The following is an 11,952-nucleotide window of genomic DNA, read 5'->3' as shown; positions in this document are numbered from 1 at the left end:
GCGAGAACATTCACAAAGCACTTAGAGGCTCTAAGATGAAAAGCATTATATTAGTGCCAGTGAGTATTATGCCATAAAAATTCCCTTTGTGACTGATGAGGAGTTCAAATATTCAAATAAAACATTGAATTCACACCTGACAGCAATTTTCAGAGTGTGGAACCAGGAAAGTTAGTAATTCCATTCTTAGCCCGGGGAAAAGCTGTGCAGCAGAGTCGAGTGGCAATAAAATAAATGTCTGTGGTTCTTGGAAAAAGAAAAACTCTAAAGAGAAAGGCCTTTTCACAAGATGAGTAAGCCCCACTTGCTGGCCTGAATTCCACCCACTTGCAATTAGTAGGTTAAGGGATTTAGAAAACTTGTGCTACTTCTGCACTGGTCTAACACACCAGCCCACGCACAAAGTTGACCCATGGATTCAAAATTTGTGTTACTGATTATTCCCAAGTAACTTCCAAAGGCCTTTGATTGGTGGTTGTCACTTTGCTGAAACCCCAGTATGAATAACGCTGGAGGATGGAGGGTGATTTGCAGAAATGAGTCAGTTAATGATTGAATCAGTAACTACTTTTCAATGTGACTTCACTATTCTCTACTTTTTTTTCCTGTTTGCATTAATTTCCATGAAGCAATATGCAAATGTCCTCCCTCCCAAACAGGGAAGAACTATAAACAAATGGTAGATTTACAAATCTGGGCTTTCATGGCCCTGGATGTTGGGGCTGAGGCTGGACAATGACACACCTTACACCTCCATGTGAAACAAATTGAAAAACAGAAGGCAAAAGCAGATGAAGTACCAAAATATTTTTGGGTGCCAGTGAGCTGGATTAGAGAGTGCAATTTAGCCTGTTGCTACATTTAAGCTTCCCACTGTTTTCCTCCTAGAATTAAGCATGCCTACCCAGTCAGACATAAATAGGCCTTTGTTGTCAGCAACTTATGGCAGTAAGAGAAGCAAAATTTGCATGTGCTGAAATCAGGATGCTCTGAAAGGAGAGAAGGGACCTGGGATGTACTGGTCATTTACCTGATGTCACCAATCAAACATGCCTCAACTTTCTGGAGAAGGAGTAAAAAGTACGGCTAGAAGTGTTGCTCATGGAAAACATGTGGACGCTGCTATTCAAATTCAAAGGCTTTTCACCCTTCCGGTTTTTTTCTGGAAAAACTCATAGAACATGTGCTGATAATCATAATAGGAATAACAATAAAACGGTATTCCAAATCAGTCAAAAGAAGCCAGGCTACTCTGTAGTAATAAATAACCCTAAAACCTCAGTAATATGAAAAAATCGAATTTTTGCTTCCTAATCACATTCTAGGACCACTGCAGATTGGCTATGGACTAAAAACCAAAGGCAAAAGAAAAATAACAGACAATAAAAAGCTACAGATGGAAAATGTGGAAATTTAAAATAGCTTTAAACTATATGATTTAGTTCAAGAAATTGTTGGAATACAGCTTTTTACAAGTCTCTAGTTTCAACCCATCTTTCAAGAAAAGTGATGAAGTTTTTTCTGAACTATCTTTTAAAAGACATTTATGTAGAAAACACATGGAAGAAAATGATAGTGCCTCCTCAGAAGAGACTGGAAGGTTTGCTTACTATGAAACATAATAAAGGCAGTATCTCCCTTAGAGAAGTGGGGAAGGTTTGCTTACAGCTTATTGTGAGATATTTGGGCTTCCTAAATTGGGGGTTCTTAGCTATGACATAAGCCCAGTGCATGTGCAATATCCAGCTAAATTGCTCTGGATATGTTGGGGTGATCACTCATAATATAAATATCTTATCTCTATGTGGTACACATGAAACTAATACAATATTGTACATCAATTGTAATTGAAAAAATAAAAGAAAAGGAAAATAGATAAATTGTTCCTTATTATCTTAAGGGGACTTGAGGAGCAAAGGAAATCACGCAATCATGAAGCCCACACCTGTCGCTGTGCTGTGTGTGATAGTGTCATACTTCTTTTACCCAGGAGATGTGTGTCTACTGTCAGGATCCATGAAACTATGACATCCTATCTTGCTAGTTTGCAAATGGGATGAAATCTTAGACCCTTACAGGTTACGGACAGAAACTAGAAGATTAGAGAATTTCAACAGAAAGCTGGAAACTTAAAAATATGAAAATCTTCGAAGTGAAACTATGCTAACTGAAACTGAGAACTCAATCAATGGGTTCAAGAGCAAATTAGACACAGCTACAGTGCGGACTAGTAAACCAGAATGAATATACGTGGAAAGAAAATGGGCAGACTGATGCTTAACAGAGAGAGATGAACAATGCAAATACAACTGAAGCCCTTCGAGCAGCCATCCACAACTCTATTACTCTCCCCATTCTAAAAGAAACTATTTTTGAATCCAATGTTTATCACATCCATGCATGCCTTTACACATTTATAATATGTTTATATATATATACACACATATATACATGTGTCTTTGTATGTATACCAAAAAACACGAACATTGATTGTACTTTTAAAAACTTTATATAAATAATATTATTATGATTACCTTTCAGTTTAATACCTGAATCGTATAAAGAGTTCTTTTTACTAAATTATGTTCACTGTCGCTCTTACTTTATAATATACAGCAAAATTTTCTCTAACATAATAAATGAGTCCTTTGTATCAAGATATTATTTCTTTATATTATTAGTGGCTCTACCAGCTTTCTATGCAGTTTCATGTTTATTTCCCAATGGTATGCATAAAGAAAAAGCTTTGACTTTGGCTGGGTGCCTCGGTCAGTTGGAGCATGGTCCTGTGCACCAAAAGGTTGCAGGTTCAATCCCCACTCAGATCAATGTTTCACTCTGACATTGAGATCTCTCTCCCTCTTTCTTTCTCTCACTCCCTTCTCTCTCTCTAAAAAGCAATAAATATATACTTAGGTGAGGACTTTAAAAAAAGCTAAGGCTTAAAAAAAGTCAAAGAATCTATTTTAAAACTTTTAAAAAAACTATGAAAGAAATTTAGATTCATTTGCAGTACATAACAGGACCTAGAGAAGCATATGACCTTCAAGCATTTAGAAAACATTTTTAAAAAGTCATCAATAACAAAATTTATAAATTCCCTAAAGGAGTTGAAAAAGACTAAAAGATTAAAAACTAGTAGCAGAGTTCATAACACAAAAAATCCTCATTAACTTATAAATCCCATGCTACAAAATGGTGGTATACATTGAAGATCATAAAGTGATGGTAATGAGTGAACAGAATGAACCATGGTCAGATTAGATTTTTTTTAGTAAGTCACATCAAGCATTATAGAATGGATATGAAAGCATTTCAGTACATTTCAATCTTCAAAAATATACAAATTTTTTCATTAGAATTTTTCACCAAGATAAACATTGACATATTTCTTTCAACTCAAGAACACTAAAGAAGTAATGTCTAGAATATATAAAATTTTTAAAATATCACTGACTGAAATAAGGAAAAAGATAATTCCAGCATATGAAAAATTCATTTTATTACATTCATTGAAATGAGGAAAGACTTGCTCCAGTAAAAATATTCAAAAGAAAGGTTCAATATCATATTCCTGGAACAAGTTTCCCTGTAATGAAAAGTGGTGAAGGTTAAGACAATATTTAATAGGGCATTCTTTGTAATAGATATGCAAAAAGAGAGTTTTGAACTATTTAATTTAATTCAACTTAAGCCTACCCCAGAAAGGAGGACTTGACCTCAGGCAAAACAGCTCTTGGCAGCTGAGACAAACCCTGATGGAGCTGACACCTTGGGGCTATCTGACAAATGCACTCCCTCCTTCTTTGAAAAAAGAGGAATTCTGGATGCTAGACAGAAATTCAGGCCTAACTCTTGAGGTAAAGATAAGACTCCAATTTCACTAGCCTTTGGTGCTTGGAATTTTTCTTCTTACCCCTCTAAATCTACTCTCCACCCTCACCTCTACACCTGCACCCCAGGAAACTCACCTTTATTGATTGTATCAATGAGTTTTCTTGCCCTTTGGTTTGTTATTGGATTCAGTTGATAAAAATTACATGCAGAACATCAAAGTGTTACTGAACCAAAGTGGGGCTCAGCTGCCAGCTGCCATGAAAAGGCAAACTCTAGAGGCAGAGGCTGGTGAGAAAGGAAAAAGGTTTTCATTCAAATGCTGAACAGCCTGGGAGAATGAGAAATTCCCCTTCCCAAATCTCATCTCTTCTGCAACACCCAGACAAAACCCAGTCATCTTCAGCAAAACCAAACCAAAAGGCAGTACCCAGAATTCCTGCTCCGTTTTAAAGTATCATCCTCTGGAACTTGAAGTGGCTGCTAAGTGTTTATACAGGCAGATTAGCTTGTTCCCAGCTGCCAACTGTCTCCAAGCTCTATCCCCCAAAGGCTTCATGTGAAGCCACCACCACCACTGGCCATGCAGCTTCTGGGGCCACAAGATCCTATGCTTCCAGGCCAGAAAGTGTGCAAATGCACCAGCAAATGCTCCCCCAGGTCATCATGAGAGAGGCTGTTTCTTAGAGGCCATGGGCCACATGACTGCTACAGTCATGTGACCCATAGAGAGGACAGGCCAGTACACCATCCAAGGGCAGGTTGCAAGCCCTGAGCTAGGATCCAGCTTTGTTCCCGAGTTTATCTTAGTTTCAGGTGTGAGTTGGGCCAGGTACTTTCTCAGAATGACCAATTAACTTCCTAAACCTTTGCATGCTTTTGGTGGATCCACTTCCCAACCAATCCTTTCTTTCCTCTTGCTAGACTGACAGGCCTTTTCAGTCTAGCACCTCCCCTGCCACCATTTTAACTTGTGTTGTGCATGTGCCTGCCTTCCCAGGCCCAAACTGGTACCAAAAGATGAGTAGTAGGGCATTTTTCCTCTTATCTAATTATCTTGCTAGCCTTGCATGTGCTCAGTATAAGAACTTCCTCCAGCCACCATCTTCCCCAGGGTTGGGGAAGCATGTGCTAGGTTACCTGGCAACATAGCCCCACCTACAGGGGTGCAGCAAAACTCAATGTCTTTGCCATGGCCCTGGGCAGTTCTCAAAGGTATTTCCTGGCTGTAAACAATGCCCTCAGTTCCCTGAGGGGCATGGCTCAGTGCAGAAGCAGCTCCCAGGTTTCATTCCATGGTCTAGCTCCATCTCCTCCAGAAGCCCCTCCTATTCCCTGCCCTCAGCCCACTCCCAGTGGTCCAGACAGCCTATCAGTATGAAAAGCGCAGAAGGAAGAGAAGATCAGGGTGTTTATTTCACTGAGTCAGTGCTGCCCGGCTATATGTTGCCAGCATTCTCCTCCTAGATCTCACCGGTTCTGCTAGATGGCCCTCCCCTCCAGCTATAGCTCTCTCTCCAAGAGTCAGCAATGGCTCCCTCCAGCAGATCCTTCAGGTTTACAGATGTGATGGTTGGCTATTGCTGCAATGTGGGGAGGGAGTACATCAGCATCCCATATTGGTTTCCTTTAACCTCACAAATGCCTATGCCCAAAACTCCCTTTACTGTTTTTTTAAAAAGCTGCCTGCAATTACCCCATCTCTGACCTTGAATATCTCTCAAAGGCTATAAAGAGATCCACTAGAACAAATACAGGAGATGAAAATAGGCTGAAAAATTGGTAGGGCATAATTAATGAGGCTGACCTGGATAAAAAGCAACAAGTCTCTTAATGTTACCAGGAAGCCCTGCTCAATTTTTGCCTCAGTTAATACCCCCCCCCCTTTTGAGTCATTGGAGCATTTAAACACATAGTAGTTGATCTGCCCAGAACCCACCAGGCCAGGAAGCTTTCCAAAGAGGCCAGGGCCTCTTGTTCATGAACCTGAGGAATTATTAAACACAGTTTATAGCCAGTAGAATCACACACAGAGCTTGGACAAATAATAAAGTGAGAGCAGTTTCTTATTAAAGTTATGATTAGGTTTATCAAATCTAATCATAAAAGTCTCTCCAGGGAGACAGGTAGGCAAGTCTTCATCATGTACCACTACCTGCCAAAGGCAGAAGTCTCCTAGGGAGAAAAAAGCCCAAGTAAGCAATCGCATGCTTTTGGAATACACATGTGTGCCCAAAACACTTGGCCCAAAGAGGAACTCACCTTATGAGCAATCCGTTGATCAGTTAGCTGAGCTGCATTTACCATAAAGCTAATGAGGCTCAAGTTTCACAAACCCCTTCCAAGGCTCCAGGAGGAATCCTAACAATATGCCCACATGGTTTATAAACACATGCCCAGTATGTGTTTATAAAAATGGCCAAAATAAAAATTTTAATCATAATTGGTTAAGACTGTTTTCTTATCCACTCCCCTTTGCCAACCATTGGACTGCCAACTGTGCTGGGGGATGTGTGAGTGGCTACAGGCATTTTCACAATTTGACTAATCAGCATTTCAGTTAGGGATACAATTAGTTTGAATTTCTGTGATATATGTATATGATTCTCAGTCACTTCTGCATATACTTATTGCAAGTCCTCTCCTTGTAGGAATGGACTTTAGGAATACTCCCTCTCCCCACAGTGCCAGCTCACCCTGCACCAGGCACTGGGCCAAAATGTCACCGTGATATGAACATGGTGCCTAAGACCAGTAGCATGAGGGAATTAGGGGAGAAATAAGCCTTGAAAGGTCTGGAGCCAGAAGCTAGAATGTGTAATAATGAGAATAATTTTACATATCAGATAGGTAATATTACAAGAAAATTAAGTTCTCAAAAGTGTATAATCAAAACAGTTTTCTTCTATCAGAAACTGACTCAATGATACAAAAGATACAATTACAAACACCTACATGGCTTTTCTTTTTGATGGGATGGGAATTGTACAAAATAAGAATTGAATAGAATTCCCATGGTTAAAGAATACAAATCTGTAGCCCTCCTACAAACAGAGAAGTATATCTGTATTTTTATTATCAAAAATATAATAAAAGTGTCAATCAACCTCTCTAGAGGAAGGATTGTGTTATCTTTCTCTTTCCTCAATAGAAAAGGATATTACAAATGTTGTTATGTGAAGAACCATCAAAATAGCTGCAGAAAAAAATGAGACAAGTGGCAGGCTGCTAAATAATGTAACAATCATTATTTTCCTGTATTTTTTATGTTTGTGATACCTATTGCCTTTTTTAAAAATTGTACTATGTAGTGATATTTTTCCAGTTAATATGAGAGGGGATCCAAAAAAAAGCAGAATTTGTTTATAAAATAATTGTGTATTTATTCTCACATGTTTAAACTGCAATCACCTTCAGAGTACTCTCCTTTTGATGCAACACACCTATTGAGATGTTTTTTCCACTGCTCAAAACAGTTTTTGAACTCATTGATTTTGATGCCTTTTAGTGTTCCTGCAGGTTTTGGTTTCACCTCTTCACATTGGCAAAATGTTTCCAAAGCTTTGAGGACTTTCTTTATCAGGGAAACAAAAGAAAAGCCATTCCTGGCAAGACTGCATGAACAGAGAGGGTGGGGCATGGGGGTCATGACATTTTTAGTAAACAACTTCTGAATACTCAGTGTGGTGTGGGCAGGTGCACTCATAAATCACCCGTCATGAAATGGGCAAACACATTGAAAGATATTTCAAAAAAAATTCACTGAAGCCAAATACAGCCTCTCACAACAATGCCAGCTGTTACACTGAAACAGATGGGCTTCTAGAACAGTCACCTAGTGGGGGAAGCCTGTACTACAAGAGGGACACCCTCCAGAAGAAGATTCCATACACCCAGAGCAAGCACTGCATGCGAGATAAGATGGAACATAAGGGGAGGTCTTGATGTTACAAAGAACAACACATGCCAAGAGGAACATGATGATTTCCATCTGCCCAGATGTAAAACTTAATCAGTTCCCTCTAGAAGGTAATCTGGTGTATGCTGTTTTCCACCAAGGAGCTATGAAGCTGCACTTCAGAAAATGTGCTTTTTAGTTATATCTTTATCCATAATATCTTCCAACCAAATAGAAGTCCAATCATTTCTCTGGGTCTTAGTTTCTTCATGCCAAAAATCAGTTGTCTTCTGGACAACCTTCTCTTTACTATTTCTACAAAATGACTCAAGCTTATCCCCACCCTCACCCCATCTACTGGGACTTTCCTGAGATCCCCCACCCCCCGCCCCACCATGGTCCTCTATCTCTCCAAATGCCTGCTGCGCTGAGTGTTGATTGCCCCACTTACATATCACTTCTGACACCCACTCAGCTAGGCTATAGCCCCTCTTACCTCATTTTCTAAAACAACACTTAGACAAGGATATGTTATACAGCAGGTTTCTACTAAGCATTTTGGTAATGGAGGAAGATTACAGCACAGTGCTTGTCCGAGCATTATTTTGAATAAGCACCAGATATCACACTATTCCTCTAAATTTATCTGATAGTGTTGCTCAGAAAATATTCACCTAAGGCCATACCTATCCATAAGCCCCAAGTTTCCTCTTTGTTGTGGGGTTGAGGGGGCATAGTCTTTTTGCTAAAACCTTTCCCATTTTCTCTTCAGCTTTCCTAAATCCTTTCTTGACTTTATCATACAGATCAATTTCAATCATTTCTGTCTAAATGGATCCTGAATAGAAAATACCCTGGGGTGGGAGTGTGGTTACACTTCGTAAGGAAATACGTCTATTCAGGAGTTTAAAAAAAAAAAAGGAAGCCAATGCTCTCTCAAAGAATCCATTCTAATTTCTTCCCTGCCAACCAACGCAAACTACATGCAGCTGTTTAGAGTAGAAAAAAAATTCCCAATATTCAGATATTAAAAAACTTGTGAGAAATTAAATGGAAAACCATTGGGAAAACTTTTTAAAAATTAAAATTTTATGCTAACCTATAAAGTATACATTAGTAAAATACCACCGCCACTTATTACATTATTTCTAGTGGAAATTTTATTATTGCTACCTCCAGAGTTATCATATTGAATATCCCCTTTTCCTGCTATTAAATTAAGTCCTATTACAGAAATATGCAGTAGATTAGATGGCAATACAAGGAACCAATCACAGAGAAATAAGACAAATGGATACAGCTATTCAGACCACTTTACAGGTCACCCTTAGGAAAACCCAGCCATGTTACCATCCCAGGAAGGGCTATACCCATTCTTCCAATGAGGACAAAAAAGTCCCGCCACCTGTATGGCAATTGGCTTCCGCAGATGTCTAATCCCTATGTATAAAATGAGACCAAGAGATGAGAGAAATAATATTCTCAAACACAGAACTTTATCTTAAGTAAGAAAATTATAAAGGAACTTAAACATCATTTATTCTACTAGTCTCATTTTAAAGATGGGGAAAACAGAAACCCAATAACCTAACTGGCAGATGCGCAGAATCACACCCATATTCGAGGCTAAACTGGACACCAATCCAGCTCTCCTGGCTTAGGTCATTCTCACCTCTAAAATGTAATTGCTTGTTTCAGTTTAGGACGCTAAGAATATTTATCTTTATGTTTTAGATACTCAGACTACACACTCCATGGAGCAGGTACCAGTCACACACCAATTCAAAATATCAGTTCTATGTTACTCACAACAAAAACCTACTTGTTTTATCATATTTAAACTCAAACTCATTTGATATGCTTGGCTTGTTAATACTGCTCTTTTTTTTCCCTTCAGAAACAAAATGTTGATATCAGTGAACACTCAATGTTATCAGCATTTAATTGCACATGGATTACTTGTGAAGCTAGGTGGGAGTTTTAACCAAGGGATCAATCCCTTCATTACAGGACTAATGAGTCTCTAATGGTTCATTGGTGCACCACATCTCCTTGCCTTCCCAATGCTAGGTCGAACCCTCTGCTGCCCATCTAGGTGTTAATCATTGTCCCTGACAGCTGATCAAGAGCATTAAAAAAAAGAAGAAGAAAAACACAGAAAAAAAGAGCAGGAAATAGGGAAAAAAAGTAATAACCTCATTATGTTAGCACTACAATAAGAGATCTCAAAGTCTGCACTTCTGAGAAACTGTTTGAGCCAGGTCTGTTGGTTGCAAATTATAAAAACTCACTTGCAACTTAGGCAAACTAGGGAAATTAGTGGAAGGTGTCTTATATCAGAGCCAGAAGAAAAGGGAATGCAGCTGAACCTCAAGGAAAACCAGAATAGCCATCTTCTCTCCTCTCTGCATCTTTGTGCATCTTTATTTTGTTCTTGGAGACTGACTTTAAACCATGGTGGGAAGCATGACTGTCAACAACTCCCCTGACTTGTACCCCCAGCACTCAAAGAATGTGCAAGCTTTGAAGTCCCAGGGAGAAACATATTTGGGCCAACTTGAGTAGGCATTCATTCCTAGACAACTTGCTTATGGTAAGGCAGACGGGACCTCACCAGGCAAAAATTTGACTGAAGAAAAGAAAGTGCTACTTTGAGCAGAAGGAAGAATTGCTTAGCAGATTAAAAATTAAAAATAATTTAATATCCAGTAAAAATATTTTCAACTATGGAAGCCCTGAGTACATCACTAGGGACAGCAGGGTACAAGTGGTGCTGGTTTCTTTTTCCAAATGTAATAGTTCTGGACCTTTGCCAGTACCTTAATTCACCAAGCTCCTTTGACCTCAATAACTAATCCATACAATGGGAATACATATTTAAAATTCATGAAGGCAGGAAGCTAAAGCAGGCATGTGGTAGTCATGGGCATGCACCCCAAGGATGTTCTCTGTGGGGAGTGAGCTTGTCCTAGGACCGCAGCTGCTGTGCTTTGAAATTCCTTGCCTGGTTTGTGCCAAGGCTGTTCCCACACAATGACTGAGAATGGGGCAGGAAGAGCTGCATGAGACAGACCCAGACCTGGGAGACAGTATTCTATTGTCGTCCAGTTTTGGCTCAGTATCCGCAGTGGCTTTGCTTCATCTTTCCTAGACTGCACAGCTGTCTACGGTGCTTCAACCCAACCTTCTCTCCATCTCTCCTTCACTGGGGATCATATGAACATTATGGTCTGACAGATACCCATTTTTTTCCTCCCAATTTCCTTTTACATGGGTATTTACCCTAATAAAATCCATGCACACTTAGTTCTGTCTTTGTCTTTGATTCTCAGAGGCCCTGACTAACACAAGACGGTATCAAATTTCCTTCATGATCTGTGAAATGATACTATGCTCTTTACATAGTTCCTATGAAGGACTGAATCAGCTGGGAATTTCATTAAAGTAATGATTCCAATTATCCCTCCTATACCTATTGAATCAAAGTCTCCCAATTTTATATCTAGAAATCGATATTTTATAAAAAGGCTCTTGTGATTAGTGTGGTAGTCATTAAATCTCTTCAATATTTCTTTTCACCCACCCCCCATCTTGAGCACACTCAGTGGGACTAAACTCCTTGATTTTCTCACTGTTGGGGAAGGGAACGTATGACTAGTGTTGGCCAACGAGTTTGAAGAAGAAATGATGGTATTTCTAGGCTAGAGTATTTAATGACCAGTGTGAGACCCTCCAACTCAAAACTACTCCAAATGGGGGCTGCAACCTGGTCCATAAACAATTTTTCCCAGTCTATGACAAGTGCAGAGATGTAAACAAGCATTTAGAAATTTTATCAGTAATTTAATATTGCTGAAACATGTGATGCTAAAATGTGGTCAATAATTTATCTTCATCATATTTTATAAAAAGCAATGGTCCATGACAGATTAGAAATAAAATAATAAATAAAAATTGGTCTTTTACTGTAGTCAGTTAAAAAAAGTACTGTTTTAGAATTTTTTATTCTCCTCTGGCACCATGAATAGTCAAGTTCAAGCTATTGGCTAGTCTACTGACTTAAATCCAAAAATGACTATGGAGTGGAACTCACACCCCACCCCTGCCTTCAGCTCTTGGTGAACATAAGAAATGAACATGAATTGAAGACTGCTGGAGAAAGGGAGGTGTCTGAAGAGAGAAAGCGCTGGTAGGCAGGTTGGCTGGAGCCTGCAAGAAAT

The sequence above is a fragment of the Phyllostomus discolor genome, chromosome 1 (genome assembly GCF_004126475.2).
Source record: "Phyllostomus discolor isolate MPI-MPIP mPhyDis1 chromosome 1, mPhyDis1.pri.v3, whole genome shotgun sequence".
Classification (NCBI taxonomy): Eukaryota; Metazoa; Chordata; class Mammalia; order Chiroptera; family Phyllostomidae; genus Phyllostomus; species Phyllostomus discolor.
This window is presented reverse-complemented; position numbering follows the sequence as displayed.